The 18,461-nt window shown below is 42.7% G+C and overlaps 1 long non-coding RNA gene across 1 annotated transcript in view; it reads left to right on the plus strand.

Moving 5' to 3' along the window:
* The window catches only part of LOC130183321 (uncharacterized), a 45,434-nt gene extending 27,352 nt beyond the window's left edge, over positions 1 to 18,082 (plus strand). Inside the window, exons 3-4 of the long non-coding RNA XR_008829812.1 lie at positions 13,388 to 13,589; positions 18,004 to 18,082. This is a non-coding gene — a long non-coding RNA (uncharacterized LOC130183321). The remainder of the gene's footprint in view (positions 1 to 13,387; positions 13,590 to 18,003) is intronic.
* Positions 18,083 to 18,461: the final 379 nt, after the last annotated feature.

Raw genomic sequence — 18,461 nt, forward strand, 5'->3', positions numbered from 1 at the left:
CTGGAAGAATGTACTGGCAAAATATACAGTGTATTTTCAAATTAATAACTGGATAGACATTTCAATATGAGTTTAATTGTGCATAATTATCAATGTGTGATTCATCTGATTACTACCCCGATGAGAAAAAATGGAGTGCAGGGAGTCGTGTCTCATGATTTCTTGTCTTTCCTGTGGTGAAAGTCTCTCTCCTGCATCTTGTTGCTGTCTGCCTGGACATCTTTCTGCACTCCCTTCTGGCTGAGGAATTATGAAGATTATTCCTTTGAACCTTCAGTAAACATGTCAAATCTTCAAAATATTTATCATTAACTGACGGTGACACACTCCAGTGACAATGCAGGATCCCGCATTTTCTTGCCTCAATACTGTTTATCTTTTCTGGCTCATTGTCCAAGTCATAGTGGGGAAGACCGAGGGAGACTTTGCTCCTGAACTGACGTCAGCTGACTTTGGGGATCAGCAGGTAGCAAGCAAGACGTGGGAACTTGGCTTGGCTCCTGAGGAGTTGTAGCATTTATTTACTGACAAACAGCCAAAACTGCACATACACTGCACGACTACATTCACAGCTATACTACTAACTCCTAACTCTCTGCTCCAATCACCAGCCTCCTGTCACACCCCCACTGTATTCCTCTCTCTCTTGCCCACTTGCTATGCCCAACGTTAAGCTAGCTAGCCTCGGCCTGTCCCGTCACTTTCCGATAGCGACTCACTGCAGCCTCCATTCTGACCTGAAGATGTAGCGCTGCTTATAGGACGTATTACAACCTCTTATCTTGTAAACACAGCGATGGCCGAAGCTCTTGTCATGCGACAATCAGCACCACTTACAAATAGAAAACTTACAAAAAGCCTCTTTAAAGTGGCGCACTGACCAACAGACCTCCCAACTGACATTTACATCCACAGAGCCAAGCTTCCAGTGCGGCTGAAAATAACTGTTGCTAGACCCTCAACAGCCCTGTGAAGCCACTGCTCAGTCATAACTCTGCTTGGAGCCAATAAACTGCTTAACGGTTTAGCAAAGTGGCCTGCTATCATCTGTGACAGTGAGTTTGCAACTCACTACGCATTAATAAAAACAATAAGAACTCCAGATACAAGTGGAGGATCATGGGGGCGTCATAATCCCTGATCAGCCAGGTGTAAAATACTCACTTCCTCTTTAGATAAAATGGAGTCACACTTTCGTGCCCTGGACTGTAGCCTCACTTCTCACAGGAGCGGGAAATGTGCTGACTTTCATTTATTCACACACACCCACCCAAGCGCACACTCATACACACAGAAACAAACACAGTGAACTCAATAAGAAGATTACGATGGTTCATTTTCCGTCTCAACTCAAGGGGAAGATTACTAGATTCCCATAGCAAATTAGCTCAAATGAATGGTTCATTATCAGTGTGAAACATGGCGGTAGTGGGATGTGATCATTATGGCCGCTCTCGGTTGGCTTGATTAATCATGTAATCACTGAGACTAGCTCGGATTGTACTACATACCACAGTGGCATGGAGCACAAGTTGTGATCTGAACTAGCCTGCTTCGATAGACGACATGCATTTTTTAATGATTTGTTTATTTCTTACTGTAAATAGCGAAAAATGGATGGGATGCTTTAAGATATAAAAAAAAAAAAAAACCTTGCAGATATGTTTCCCCAACCCTGCGAGGCTGTCAGCTGTCTTCATCTGCTTCTTCCTGTCTCCGCTTCTCGGCATCTCATCTCTCCCAGGTGTTTATTTACAACACAAAGACGGTGCTTTAATGATGCCTCAGGGTTGTCAATGTAATCAGAGAACGATCCTCTTCATCCACGCGAGCTGTCAGAAAACAAAGGCCTACAAGTTACAGTTACAGCGCCTGCAACACGAACTGGCACCCACGCCGAAGCTCTCGTTCCACCGCGTTACCGGGACAAAGATGCAAACAAAAGCTCTGTCAACATAGTCTGACATTGTCTTTGGATAGATCCCTCTGAGTGTAGTGTGTTTACATCTGCTAACAGCCTTCCTTTTTCAAAGAATCCTCTCCGAAGCAGCCCTAATGATCGCAGCTGATGACAGATTTCGGTGCATTGTGGGAAACAGCTCGCAAAGATCAGCCGACTTTGGAGTAAAAATAGACACTTTATCCGTGATGCTATTTTGGGTTTTTTGTTGTGAATAATTAAAGCTTTGAGTTTGACAGCGTGTGCACACATGCATGTGTGTGTATATCTCTGAGTGTGTGTGTGTGTGTGTGTGTCTGTGCGTGTTTGTGTGTGTGTGTGTAATTACTGGCATTTGCGTAATGGAGCATCTCTCATTACAGTGAAGAGGCTTGCAGAGAGCACAAGGTCAAGACTCAATTTATCATCCCTTGCTTCTGAGGGCACAGTGTGTTAGCAGGTGCTGTAGCAGAAGTGTAGACACTCAGAATATAAAAATCTCTGCCTCCCACGCCAAGGTAAAAACAAGACGGGAGCTGCTTCATTTCACACTCCATCATGAGAGACTAACATATACTTTGGGATTTATTTATTCACTTTGAATTAAAAATCAAAGTGGAAATTGAATTCACACTTCACTTTTGTGTAGGGAAATATAAACTCAAATGATCCTGGAGATGTTGTGCATAATTTTCCATGAGGATAAAAGTGAAACAATGTTTATGCTTCAGGCCTCTCGGTGGCGTTACCCATTGCAACGGTTAACTAACAATTGGGGGTCACTGTTAGGAGATGTGCTGTAATCCTGTATAAACTGCTGCTCCCTCAGTGTTGTGTTCACCCTGCATCGTACAAATAGCTGGCTAGCATTAGTTGTCTTGGATCTATTGTGACTGCAAATCAACAGCTAATGTATGGAGTTATGGAGTAATGTGTTAAAATCACAGATGGGACAAACATCAAAAGCCCAGAGACTGTACTCCTGTTAAAAAACGAGCCCATAGGTCGTTTGTGCAGCGGCCACAGTAGTTATGAATGTAGCAGTTTATGTTGTTTTGTATTATCCATGATCGTTCGACAAAGTTAACAATGTTGTTATTATTGTGACCATGACAACAAAGATCGTCTATAGTTGAAGAAGTACTTATTTTAACCCAAACCACAATGTTTTCCTTAAACCCAACCAAGTAGTTTTTGTGCCTAAATCTAACCACGCCATGACCGGTATTATAGTAACCATGGCAACGAAGTTAAGTACTTCTCTCTCGGTACAGTCCGTGTGTTTATTGTTGTAACCAATGACAACCGAGGTCCGGTACGCCCATTTCAGAAGACACTCCTATGGGTCGTATCAGAAGGTTGAAAAAAATCGACATGTATGGTTGTTCAGGTTTGAGGACTAACAACTAACAACATCTGCCCCCAGCTGCTTCACTGTGGTCATTGTGGTCTACACAGACTTTGGGCCAATCAAATTAAAGTACTAACATCATCAGTCAGTCACTAAAAGTCCCACCCCCTGACAACACCAATGTAAGAGGTGATTTTCAATTAGTACACAAGTCAAATCAGAGATGTATATTTTGATTTTTGCTAAAATTATTTTTCATCTTAGTTCCACATGAAAGGCAAGTTTGTGTCAGTAATCAAGTTTGAGGAATAATCAAAAATGACATCTTTAAAAAAAAAACACATGGATCAACTGTCATCTCCTTTTGCAAGGAAAAATAAAACTTGATAGACTCACCCCACCCCTCTGAAAGTTTTCTCCCCTCCATTGCCCACATCTTCATTAATGACCAGATGCCTGCTGATGCTTCCAACACCGTTCTTCTGGGCAAACTCAAGCCTCCAACACTTCTCAGACCCCAGCTGAGTGTTTGTGCATCTTCCATCAAATCAAAACCTGCAAGTTAAGACAAATATGTCACAGTATGCGATAATTGGAACTAATTGGATAACATTATACATTCAGATTCGCTGTTTACTTTCCATATCTTGACACATCAACAGCTTGTCATCTGAGCACTCGGCGCTGTCTGATATTGTTGCAAATGAGCTCTTTGCAGCTGTGTGTCAGCGACAAAAAAAACGGGAGAACAGGCAAGGAGAAGCCAAAATTGTGTTTCCATTTTGCAACTATTCCAGAAAGTTCCCTAATTAGGCCTATCTAGGTGGTTAATAAATCAAAAGAGAGCAAAAGCATAGGGCCCCCGTGTTGGAATTCTCAGATCTCCTATGAATAAATGATGAAATATGAGACAGACAGAGTAATTATTAGCTTTCTTAAACATCGTTTACACACCAAACAGGCTCTACATAATGCATGGGGCTGTTTTTAATGGTGCAGATCAAAGGGAATCAAAGCCCCAGTGGTGCCACTGTTAAACTGACTGCAATTAAATAAATCATAAACAAAGAACAGTCATGTAGCGGTCCAGGGGCCCTCAGAGAATATCCCCAATGAAAGATACCGATAATAAGTGTGTGATCGGATCTCTGGGGTCCCTCTGGACGGCAATTTGAGACTTGTAAATATTACAAAAACTTGTTTGTAGTAAAGATATATCATTAGATGATCGATCATGCCTGCATTGCAACGTTTATTGCATAAACATTTGAGACAGGGCTGAATTCAATCACAGCCCGGCAGGAATTTTGTGCCAGCCAATCAAACAAGTAAATTGCTTGTATGGTAATCGGCTAGCTCGCTCGCCTGCTGGTGAGCGCTGACAGTGCTGCGATTACTCTCTCTGCTCATTCGTTTCTAATGCCTCATCGTTTTACTGTCAACGCTCTAACACCAATCACAGGAGATGCCAAAGATCAAGTATTTGTGTGTGTGCAAGCGAGAGTGCGAGTGCACGAGCATGTTTGGCTCATGATGAATCCGAGCTTTCTAAATTCAACACCTTTGACCTGTCATTCCACAACAGAGGTGATGCCGATAAGGAAACCAAACACCATCACTAAGCTGTCTTTTTCTGCAGCGTATGTGTGTGTGTGTGTGTATGTGTGTGTGTGTGTGTGTGTGTGTGTGTGTGTGTGTGTGTGTGTGTGTGTGTGTGTGTGTGTGTGTGTGTGTGTGTGTGTGTGTGTGTGTGTGTGGGAGGAAGATAACAGTTCAGGGATTTAGGGAACAGTGAGTGAGAAAAAGGAGCCAAGTTGTGCGCTTCCAGCCGTGCGTGTGAGCATCGGCAGATGTGTGTGTGTTGGGCTTCCGATGTCAGGACAAGGATTGAGAGTTGATAGGACTCGAGATTACAACAGAGCTTTCAATTTTCTATTTTCTAAAGGGCCCCCTCTCATTCCCCCCACCCCTCACACACACACACCTCTAACCAACCACCAACTGATTATTTTCCACTCTAACAACATGAGCCCTCAATGAAACACATACAGTAGCAGACAGGTCGCACCCGTAGCCTCGACCACTCAGTCGAAACGTCTCAGACACAGCTCTCAAGAGTTCCTGGATTCCTCCTTTTCACGATTGAAAGGGTTGTGAAGAAAAAGGAAGAAGAAGGAAAAAAAAAACAAAAAAAAACAATGCTCGTGATGAGCCTTTCAACATTCTGCCTCTAAACATCATTATATTTTACAGCAGACTGTGACAAACGCTGTGTGACTGTGACAAACACTGGGCTTCAGGGAAAAACATGTTGAACAAATGTGGAAAGTCGTACGCGTGGCAGACTGAAAGAAACACATGGCGGTGGAAACAGAGTATGACCACATTTAAAACATAGTGTTTCTTTTTAAATATTCACTGTACAGGCTATTACTTATATATAGTGTTAATAACTAAAGCAGGGAGGACATACTGCATATGAGATGATACTTAAGCATACATACATCCCAGCTATTTGGCGATCATAAGAAGCAGGCTGTTCCCATGTAGAGATGCTGGTATATGTATTTTTCATGGATGTGCAAGTTGTAGTTTTTCAGAAAGACCTCAGAGCTTTAAAGATTTAAGGTCTGAGACCTTTTCCTCTGAATGACTCCATGAGTTTTATTCCCCTCATCAGCACATTACACAAACTATATGTCTTTTTCTAAATGATTTCTTACAAAAAAATTAGTTACATTACATTACTTTCATTTGGCAGATGCACTTACAATAAGTGCAGTCATCCTCTGCAGGAAAAAGAGCTGACTGTAAGTTCAAACTTTGTCAAAATTAAAGGATGAATTTACTTTTTTAATAACGTATTTAATTCATTTAACCCGAGACAGTGATGAGCTGAAACATTATGACCAAATTAAAACACACTGAAACGCATTTCTTCTGCTACGTTTACGCCTGGCGTCCGAACAACTCTGGAGACTTTTGGAAATGTTCTTGGCCCCGTTTTAGTTTGAAAACTCCAGGGTTGTGTTGCGACGGGCAAAAACTGAGACTTTAGGAAAAGGTGACGTAGAAACCCTTCCTCGTTTGTAGTACTTTCTGCAACTAATCAACTGCAGAGAAGACGGTCTACTTCCTGTTTACAGCGGCTCGTGCATGCCCAGTGTACGCGAATGGCCGTGTATGTATGAGTTTTCAGCTGTGATAATATGGATGGAGATCTTTTCTGATATGAAGCTAAAACAGTTGGAATCTGGACAGAGATTGTTTTCATTTTAATACGCCATTTTAAAATGAAAACATATTACTGTGGATGTAGTCTAAGTCCTATAGGTTACAAGGAGGAGCCGCTGCAGATCAGACTTGTTCGAGCCCTCCCCTCAACACCTTGTCGTCGGTTCGTGGTTCGTCCCTCCTCAGACGATTGTCAGTAGTTACGCAACACAGCTGACTGCGAGCGACTCACAAGCTTTGGCGTTGTGGAGATGCTCAGACTGAGTCGTCTATCATCGTACAACTCTCTCAGCTCTTTACACCTTGTCCATTTCTCCCACATCTAACTCATTGACTACAAGAACTGACTGTTTACTTACCGTCTAATAACTCCCAGACCTTGACATGCAGCATTCTTACGAGATAATCGGAGCTTCATCTGTTAGTGGTCATGTTCTGGCTCTTTTGTGTGAGTCTGCTTACTGACTGTAGTTCGTACTGTGTGCCCTGGTTTAGAGAAATCCCACCATCAATACACAAAAGTTTGGAGAGATGAAGTTGTTGTTTACTTGTTAAAGCCAATGTGTGAAGACTATGAAAAAGCTAAAAGAGATTTACTCTACTGTTCTGGCCAGAGACGGGACTTCAGATGAATGCTAACATTTCTCTGTGTTGACAAACTGTTTGCTAACACTAACAACTTCATGAGGTGATAATATTAAGTCAGTGTTTGTTCTGCTGCCCCAAAAGTGTTTGTTTTTTTAAATTACATTCTTGCCTATTTTATTTCCTACAAACTCTGACAGATTTAACTTGTATTTGAACCATGAACCTTGAACCCTGTACTGAACCTTATTAAGTTGGGGACGAACTCAACGTTTAAACTCTGGCAGGTTTTCATCATCTTTCCGTTCCTGTGAGGACACGGGGAAAGCTAATAAGGAAAAGAGAATTCGGACTAACACACACACACACACACACACACACACACACACCTTCTGTAGCCTGCAGCTCTGAAGAAAGAAAGAGCAATCAGGGGTGATACATTGGCAAATGTCAAACAAGGATTAATGGATTAATAACATTGTTAAGTATCCTCGGAGTACTGTCTCTGTTGAAGGTTCCTATTTTTTCCAGCCCTCCCTCCGTCCTCTCTCTTCTTCACTGCACTAATAGGGAGTGTGAAGGGAGCTGGGGACGTTAAGAACCAATCTCACAGACAAAAAACTCTCGGCAGAATTTAATCTCTCCGTCCTCTTTCTGTCTCTATCTGACAGCACCGCTCTCCGGCTTCTCACTGTGTGTGTGTGTGTGTGTGTGTGTGCTTGTGTGTGTGTGTGTGTGTGTGTTCTCCAGTCTGGGTTATTGGGGCTTCCATTAAACCACACTCAGTGTAATCAGCAGAGAATTATGGGTGCCAGGGGCAAAAAAAATACTCTGTAAGCCTTTTCTAGGTCTGTGTAAGTTTACTAATGTGAGTGTGTGTTCATACAGCGTGTATGTGTGTGTGTGTGTGTTGCTTTTGCATGCATGCAGGTTTATAGAGATTCATGCATCTGTGAGGTTATGTATTGAGGTGAAAAAGAACATTTTCTCCAAATTAAGAATTAATTTTCATACACACACTTTATACCCCGACCAATTAAAAACCACGGCTGCTGCAGCTTGTCAAATGATTATCTGCAAAGTGCCTCGCTGACTCACTTCCGACAAAATGCATGGGTGGCAATTCAGCCAAGCCAAAGTGGCAGTTGCTTATTAAAGTCTCTGCAGCATCAGATACTCTATTTTTTTTCTTTCTTTCTTTTTTTATGCACTTCTTTATTTTCACATTTTTATAGACATCCAACCACGCCTCCAGATGCCATTTTATTCACTTGCAGTGGAGAAATTTTATCAACTGAGAAGAAAAAAAAAACTGTGAGAGGACCTTTCTCAAACTCACTTCTTGCCTTAAATCAGCTGTAATATTGCTGACGGGACGTTCAGTGAGTGAATATTTGAGTGAGTTATTCCTCCCCTGAATTCTATTAGCAGCTCCCCTCTTAGAAAGGTCAGCCTTAATTTCCAGGGGGAGTGATAATTACACAGGATTTCAGCATCTCCTGTGGCCTCCTAACCACAAACACCTGGCTCTAGAGAGGCTGGCTTCACTAGATGCTTTTGACTTCGTGCTAATCAGCTCTTTCTTAAGTCTAAGACAGAGCTACTGCCTCTCTTTCAGTGGCTGCTTTTACCGTCGCCTTGTTTTGATTTTTATCATTTTAACATCATAACTTTAAGAGAGGAGCCGGATGATGATTGGGACTCCGACTGCATGATGATTGCCAGATGATTACAAACACGCCATTTGCATTCAGCAGCTCGCTCCTCAATGAAAAGATGACTCCACACCTCAATCACCAGAGCCGTATGCCCATAATAAATACACGGCAGGTCGTTAACACAGAACACCCAAGTCATTTCTTTTGCATACCAAACATGTTGAGGAGATGGAGAGCTGTGAGGAAATGATACACTGTAGTTTGGGGAGCTCGCGCTGGTGTATAACTCAACTCTCTCCGTTCATCCACAGGGAAATTAACTGTGGCGAAGCAGCATTACATGAATTACCAGGGTAATCCTGTACTGACACTGCCCTAATCTGCACAGGGATATACGGGATCAAATCACAGCCTGCATATTTCACTGTGTATATAACAATACTGGCAGGTGGTTCAAGGAAATAGCAAAGCAATACACCCAGAGTGACATGGAGGTGAAGAAGTCACTGTCAAGAGTCGAGACATGCTGCTCTCTCTGTGTCGCGTTTGGGGAAAGTGGGGGCATTGAGCTAAACGCTAATATCAGCATGTTAACATGCTCACAATGACAATGCGATATAACATTTACCAGGTTGACCGTCTCAATTTATTTTTTACCTGAGGTTGGTGCAGGAGGAAAAGTCAAGGATCACCTTTAGGATTCATCCTCTGGGAACCGTGAAGCAAAAGTGACCTACTGAGGAAATTTCATGGCAAACCATACATCTCACTTAAAACTAGAAATGTCAACCTCATGCTTAGACAGAAAGTTATGGAAACAGCAAAGTCAGTGTGATTGGGACCATGAATGTCTGTGCAGAATTTTGTGCCAATCCATATCCAATAGATGGTGAGAAAGTTCACAGAAAACTTTGACCTACTAATGAAAGGTCAGAGAATGGTTGAAGTTATTAGGGTTATTAGGGCACCTTGAATGGCTGTACCAAATTTCGAGGCAAACCATATATTTCCCTTTAAACTAGAAATGTTCACGTTGGAGAGAAAGTCAGAGAATCACCAAAATCTATGGGAATCATCCTGTGGGGATCGCGAATGTCTGCAACAAATTTCATGGCAATCCATCCAGTAGTTGTTGACAAGTCTGGAACAAAGTGACTGACATTGCCATTCCTAGAGCAACGCATGGTCTGGTGTGGCAAAAAATGCAGAGACATTCCTGATCGCTCTGTGTTGCTGGTGTGGACCTAGCGTCACCATCAATTTGGTACAAGTAGAGCTTAGGGTCTACAACACAGATGGATGTGTTAATGATCGGCCTATACCAGCTTCCTTGGTGCAGAGTCAATAAGAACATTTTTTTAAAAAAACACTTCTCCCTGCACAAGGCAGTCCTCAGCCTTCTGCCTCTCAGCTGATTGACGTCTAATACCGCACTAATAACAGCGTTACCCTGCGGCGGGTGGCGGCTAAAAAGAGCGAGTTGTTGTGGAATCAATCGAATGCAAAAGTTTTGTCTGTGCCTGCCTACTGCAGTGAGGATTTTAAGAGTATGTTACCATTTTGAAGCAAAGACACTGATAGAATGGAATCGAGTAGAGAGACATGTGGGGAGATTATCTCATCTTACCACTGTAGGACTGATGCTGATTCAGATCCAGACATGGTGAGAGGAGGATTACTGCAGGCTTTTAGAATATCTCTTGAGAAAGCTCTTCAAAGAAGGTATTATACAAAACATCCAGCAATATCTAAGTGCTCTTTGTAAAAGTCTTACCAGTGCCCTCCTCTTTGTAGCACTTTGTGTCTCACCTCTCTGTCTCTCTCTGTCTGTTCACCGGGGAAACTCTGTGAACAAGGATTTGTGAAGGACATTTGCTAATTAGCATTCCCAAACACAAAAGTGAGCAGAGGTGAGGAAGCCAAAGAGCTGGTGTGAAACAGGTGCGGAGGGGCGCTGGCGAGGCCTTATCGCTGACACAGATGTGTTTGTCTCCTCCATGGCTGCGTGGTTAATGATGAATGATTTCCTCTCTGTCTAAACGCTTGTTGTCACACCCCTGTCAATGAGGCCGCGAGTTACAGTCTTGTAGGAGTAATGGGGTTGGCGTGGGTCCAGCCACACGGCGAATAGCTGAAAGCCGTCGAGTAAGACAGGAGAATGAAAACTGACTTAAAAATGACATTCCCAAAACACATCAACAACAGCCCTTCCTCCATGCTGCAATTTTTCTAATTAGTGATGCAGAAATTGCGAGTGATGTGCTCAACTTGAGCATCTCTTTTTAATAACTCCTAGGCGATTATAATTTACTTTTAACAAAACTGCTCTTTTTCTCCTAAGGGATGTGGATACACACCGAGCCCTGACGGCTATATAAGTATTCGTGATAATCTTTTCTATTCTGCAAATTTTTATACTAATTCTCCACCACAGTCATCTGACCACTATACTTACTAGTTACTTTGAAGATTAAGATTTTCCATCACGAAATATATGAACAGCTCAGAAAATGTGATGCAACGTTATAGATTAATGTGCTCAACAGTGTAAAGAACTAAGAATTAGCTTCAATAAAAGCCGTAGAGATGAGCTCCTACATAAAAACGACATTTTCTGCCACAGTTTGAACATTTGGACATTTGACAGAAGAGATTGTGTTTTGATCCTGGCTTTTCTGACTGGTCTGAAGTGGCTAGTAAAGATGATGTCACATATTTCCTTGGATAAAGTATAACTAGTTTCCTAGTGTTGACAGGGCACAGCTCTTATGATGCAGTTTAGTCTTAAACACTTAGAAAATAACACTTGAAATCACTTAAAAATGGTGGGTGAGTATGTCTGTATAGCACAAACAACCCAGCGACCCAGTGATAGTGTTATAATATGGGATTACTGGATCAAGAAAACCCTTGACTTGGGTAGTTTTGGTTGTTGTTGTATGCTGTACTAAATATAGTGATTTTTTGTGTGTAAGGATATATTCTTAAACTTTAAACTTTCCTGTTGCTTATTTAGTCATGCATATTTAATTTTATAGAGAAACATTCAAGTTTCAAAATCAAGTTTTCTGGGGCTTTAAAATTCTTCTTACAGGTTTATAGATAATAATCTGATAATGTAATATATGATAATTAAATCTGACAGGGTCATGCTGTTGCATAATGAATAAACTTTTGATACTTACTTACTTACTTACTTTTAACTACATTTTACTGACAATACTCAAGTCACACAAGTCAGACTGTGAGTGTGGGACTCTTACTTGTTTGAATTGACTGTTAAAACCGCAGTTGACTGCAGTTTGCTACTGCATCAACCAGTTTCCACTTAAACTTCCATTTAAATCCACTTAATCTTTTGCTGTTACGGTTCCTGTAAATAGATATATCGTCTTTTACTGTCGGCTACATCTTCAGTGTCCTAATAGTTGCCTAAGATATGAGGTTAGGGTGCATAACTGTGACAGTAAACACAGCAAAGTAGAGGAGAAGCAAGAAAAGGAAATGCAACAAAGCTACAAATGAGGCTGACAAGCTTTGCAAGGCCAGTTAGGAACCAAGGCGAGAATCCAAGGCTTCGTTGCAGTTTTAATATTGCAGGGAAAATGGCGTGCTTTAATGTCCGTTAAATGCTTCTTATGCTTTTTCCTGTCTTTCACTTGCACTTTCCTTCCTTTCCCTTCGCCCCATTATTTTCTCACTGTCTCTTTGGGTGAATGTTTGCTCTTGTTATGTTACACATAATTGTGTTCCCATTTTGGCCGGAAAATCACTTAAATCTCAGTAGACCATATTGGCTGAATAAGTTTTTGGATCTAATTCACAATGTTATGTATACATCTCTCTCTCTCTCTCTCTCTCTCTCTCTCAAGCCTCCTGCACCGTAAGAAATCCTTCACCCCTGCATTTCTACACATCCCAAAAAAGTATCTCGTATGAATGCAAAGTCTCATTTGAATAACTGATAGGCTGGTGTGATTGTCTGCAGTTGCTCACCAGTCCAATTTAGCACAATGTCCAGACCACTTTTCAATCTGTGAATAATGCCCTTGAATGAGAACTACTCTGAGATAATGAATAATACACAACAGAGAAGACAAAGAAAATAAATTGAGAACGCTCAGTCTGGCCTCCATCCGTCTCTGTGCAATAACAGTAACTGGCACAGTGTGCACTTCAACATGAAAGGTAAACAAAGCATTCATTTGGGAGGTTGTATTTCAATGTCATTCGTTGCACCATCCCAGGTTGAACATTAATATGAAAAATAATAATGAAACAAGGGGTTGGAGTGTCATTGAAAAGTAATAAGGCTGCATTTAAAACATACATGCACTCTCTCTCACACACACACACACACACACACACACACACACACATACATACACACACACACATACATACACATACATACATACACACACACACATACATACACACACACATGCAGAATGATCCTCTGAGGAAATATCACCATCTCCCTCTGCGGCTGAAAAAAATTTAAAAAAAGAATGAATTTCAGGGTTCTGGTTGGAAGTCACCTTGAGGTGTGTGTGTGTGTGTGTGTGTGTGTGTGTGTGTGTGTGTGTGTGTGTGTGTTTGGACACTTGAGACAAACAGGATCAGGTGGGACCGCGGATGGAGCCTTGTTGAACACCTTTTCGTGGCGAAGAAGAAAAAAAAGAAAAAAGATAAGACATTCAGATACCTCCCCGCAAGCTCTCGGCATCTTTAACGAGGACCATAAAAAATAACGAGCCATCTTAACCTTGAGGCCGACCCAGGAAGTGAACACTGAGTAGAGTATACTGAGCTGATCAAGGTGATCTTTTATTTCTTAACCCTTCTCCCCCCACCCCTCCCCTCCCCTCCCTCTTCTTCTTCTTCCTCTTATTGCTGGAAAAATGTTTCTGCTGTGAACAAAGAACGAGAATACGGGTCAGCTCTGCGTGTCATTTCGGCGAGCGATGAATATGGATCTACAGTTTGCTTTGTTTCTGTTCCTGGTTTCGATGGTGATGGGTGAGAGCAGGAATGCAGGAATGTTACAATTAGTGCGCTACATGGAAAGCTAAGCACTGACCCCATGTCTTCTGCCTGTAGCGCAATCATTAAACCTAGCAGCTTGTGCAGCGTTGTTCTCCATCTTTTTTTTCTTTTTTTTTGGTCTCTCTCTCTTTCTCTTTCTACCGTCCGTCTCATCTCTCCTTTTTCCTCTCCTGACCATGTCCCTGCGTCCTTGTTTTCATTCTTCAAATGCTAATGATCAGTATCCCAGGGAGCACGCGCTAAACTCCATCCATCTCCGCACGCCCGCATTGTGTGCCTCCTCAACACAACCCGTCGCTCTGGTATCCCTTTCAAGACAAATGACGAGCGGCGTAAACAGAAATATATGGTTCAATTTCCTTGATTCTCTCTGAAATCTACATTTAACATCTGCACTTGATAGGGAATATTTTATCACGCGGGTTGGATTAATTATTAATAACAAAGAATTGATTATGGCTGCTGGCTCCCCGGAGTTAATCTCAGCGCTGATGTGATTAGAAATAAAAGCGGGTTCCTGGGAGCTGACAAATTGACAGTTCGACAGCGAGCGGCAAAATTAAGTTTTAAGTGATGAGAGTGAATAAATCCAGCCGGGCACCTTCAAAATCTTTACAAAACAACTTCAACAACAACAAAGAGCGGGTGGTCACATCCATACACAAACTTCTTTTCTGTAAATCAGCATTCTGGGCAGACTCTTAATAATTGATGTTTGTCAAGGCGAGTGCACAGATACATCCCCTCCAGCCCCCCCAAGACAAGCATGGAGCGAAAACCCCAAATGAAAGCCAAAGCCCTCCATCTCCTAGACACATCTCCAACACACACACACACACACACACACACACATGCATAGTTATTCAGCAGAGCACACACACACACACACAGCATCTGCTCTCTTGCACACAATACATTTGCATGCAAAAACAAACATGTGAACAAACAAACATACATACAGATGCAGCAATGTCTGCTCAGTCTCCCCAGCGCGCACGGGTACTGTACGTGTGCACACGTTCACACGTGCTCACCCCTACACACACTTACAAACGAGCATCAATGCCTTCTCTCTCGCTCTCTCTCTGTCTCTGATGCGCACACACAATCGTCTGGATGCAGGTCCAACGTGTCCGCTCATGTTCCTCCCCTGACCGTCTTCTGAGTATCTGCTTCATTTATAATAGAGCTTGGATTCTGTTATTTGGATTTCAGCTTGTTGGACTTCAGACGCACAATAACACAAGCTTGAGGAGATGATTGCACAGATGATTCCCTCTGAAGTTCTCTTATTGAATCTGTTTCAAGGATTTCTTGGATTTCAAGTAGGTGTCAAACAGTTTTTAAATTAGATCCAACAAAAATAAGTCTTCTGAAATCGTGTGAAATAAGCACAGTGTGTCCTCCGCATGAAATTGGGAGAAATACATTTTCCTGAATGAAGAGATTATATAAAGTAGGCTTAGATACAAACAAGCAGTAGTCTGGCAGTAACCCCAGTGTCCCACCGGATGAAGCTTTGTCAAGTTTGTTGCGCTGCAAAAAAAGAAAATGAAACAAAACATGGTAGCTGTCGCCAAGATGACGTTTTCCTTTTTATTATAAACACACAACACTCACCAGTTGATGTACTGTATGTAATCTCTTTTGTCTTATGACGCAACATGGTGACTTCAAATGCAGGCAATTAAAGTTATTAGTGGTTTGGAAGGACATAAGTCTTAAATAATCATTTTAATCACTTAGAACGGAACCATTATTGATGTTATTAGTTACATTAAAATTCACTTATGAAAGAATATAAAAACCTATATTTCTTAGTAATTATTCAAATAGAGAGTTGGAGCGCGGTCACGCTCGGTCTTCAGCCTTCACCAGGAGATAACTAACAGGATGTGGAGCTAACAAGATCTAAAGCTACGGGCTGGTGACATCAGCACAGTTGGGATGAATACAGACAGTCCAATAGTCGAACTCATGCAAATGAGGAATGGAGCCTGAAATGCTGGGACTCCTCTGCAGTTCATCACCTGTGTGCTCACACTGAGGCTGTTTGAACACGAACAAACCTTGATCAGTGCCTCTGATCTGACAGTCTCAACTTTAGTGCACAGGTTAATCGCAAACTGAAACACTTCTTCTAAGTGGAGCCGCCATGCTGTCTTGTTAAAGGTGTGTAGTTTTAGGTAAATTACATTATCTGTTTTTGAATGTATTGTTTATGGACAATTCATTGACTTTTATTTTGTCAGAGCATTCTGCTCAACTTCAGACTATGTGTAAACTTTACATATATATGGGCCTTGTGCAGAAGGTTTGAGCACCACTGCTCTAAACACTTTCATACTGGAAATGTAGCTGCTGAAGAACAGACTTCTCGAAGACGTTCTGCTTCTTAAACTCTTCTAGTGGAAACTAGAATCGGGACGGTGACGTGACAGAGCAACGGGAACATGATACGTCCATTAGTGTGGTGTTCATATTGGTGCATGAGTGAAAACATTTGCTAATCTCTGGTGAGAGAACATAATGTTCAAGCACTCCATAATGTGCACATCAGGGTTCATACTGGACTACATCATATTCAGATTTGCATTATTATGTTTTCAGCAGTAATTTGTCTTTGCATTTGGCCATAACAGAGACTGACAGAGAGTCTTTTTCAGAGAGACATGATATGGAGAAACAGAAGGAAGACCTAGACAGAGACAGAAATAGAGATGCAGCCGAGCTCTGAAAGTGATTAAGGCAGCCATTTTGGAGCGAGTCCAAAGCTCTCAGCTTTCTCTTTCATATGCAGATAAAAATCTCAAAAGGCATCTATACACAGGCAATAAAAATATAATCTCCCATCACCCCGGTTGAAACTCGGCCTAACTGGACACCGTCCATCACGTCTATGGCTGCTGTAATGTCAAACAAATGTTCGCAGAAGGGCGTTAATGTCTGCATGAGAGGATGCAGCCGCTTTTTCAAACTGCTCCGAGTCATCTCCTCCAAGGCTTTCTATTGTGCACGAGGCAAGAAGTGGGTTATGGTTGCGGATTTAGCCTTTCTCATTTTCCAGTGCAAAGAAGCCATTCATGTTCGCTCGGCCAAAATCTTCCCTGCAATGGTGGTGGGGGGGAAATAAGCTGCTGGTGAAGACTAGTAATAGGCTTTTCACACCACAATGTTAGCAGGGCTGAGGGTGGGGTTTGGGGGGGGGTGCTGTTTGCCTCCGCCTCTAACATGCGCCAAAGATATGCATTCATTTGCAGCACACAGAGGCTGCTGAATGAATCATCCCTGGGTAATTAACATGCATGCGCTTCGCAGTTTCAGCCTTGATCCAGGGCATCAGGAGCTGTAGAGAATAGAGGGATATCTTATTTAAAAAATACGCTTCTGATTTAGGATGAATGACGTGCCCCCCCCCCCCCCCTCCCCCCCCCTAAATCTTTCATTCCCAAGTTTCCCGGCACTTCTCTCGTCACCTGAATCCCTTCCTGCTTGTGTAATCGCATCTCTTCTACCTCCACCCAGCTGTCATTACTAGCGGCTGCTGCTTTTCTATCCCCCACCACCCCACCCTCATCTGCCTCCTCCAGCACCCACAATGTCCGCCTCGACTTTCCCTCCCCTGTGATTATATTGCAAAATCTAACTAAAAAAAACACGCAATCTTCCTTTCCCCTCGGCCTCACCTTAATTTTTTCTCATACCTCAATGAAATATACCTTCAACCAACCAACCAACCCCCCACCCACCACCACCCACCACCACACACACACACCACTCACCTCTTCCAATCTCCCTCTCTCTTTCAATTGCTGCTACAGCTTTAGTTTTAGGCCTACACAAAAAGTGCTATCTCCTCTCCCATCCCCGTTGCACCATAATGAAATTGCTCCTCCAACGCCCCCCTGGCACCGACAACCTCAACCCCCCCCCTTTCCCTTCATTCTCCCATCACTGCACTCTCCACATGCCCCCGAACCAGGCGTCCTCCACAGACCCCACCTCTGTAGTCTCTTCTCATTTCCCCCCTTTACACCCTATCTCCTCCTTTCCCTTCGTCTTACTTTGCCTGCCTCCCCTGTTTTCCCTCCCTCCTACGCAACCCGACCTTCATTTCCTCCGACTGCCCCCTCCAACCCGAACACCGCTGCCCATCACTTTAACTACTTCTCCATCCCAATTACCAGGTAACCCCCCACCGCGAGCGGGCCCTTACATCCCTGCCTTTTTACCTCCGTGACCTGGAAACGCCTCAGCTCCCACCCCCCCTTCTTCCTCCATGTATCCTTTTTATGAAGCGGAGGCTCATGGCAGCTGAGGGTGCCTGATGTTTGATAGCTTGTTAACTCGCATCAAACAGAGACTCTGATTAATCCTGGCATTTCAGAGGGAATTATTTTGTATTTTCCTCCATGTCCACCATTGGCTCCGATTCCCTCGAGTCTCATGCAGGGGGGAAAAAAGAAAAAGCCCTTGATGTTTATACGGGAAAGAGGAGGTTAGCGATGTAGGTATACTAACCTGGGCAACCGGAGCGGACAGCCAGAAGTTCGGCCTTGCGGGTTAGACAAAGATCAGTCGGACTCAAGGATGTCTCTTCTCCTGAGAGGCTGCGGCATTTGAATATGAGAGATAACAAGGCTGG

Source organism: Seriola aureovittata, chromosome 16 (genome assembly GCF_021018895.1).
Source record: "Seriola aureovittata isolate HTS-2021-v1 ecotype China chromosome 16, ASM2101889v1, whole genome shotgun sequence".
In the NCBI taxonomy this organism is placed as follows: domain Eukaryota; kingdom Metazoa; phylum Chordata; class Actinopteri; order Carangiformes; family Carangidae; genus Seriola; species Seriola aureovittata.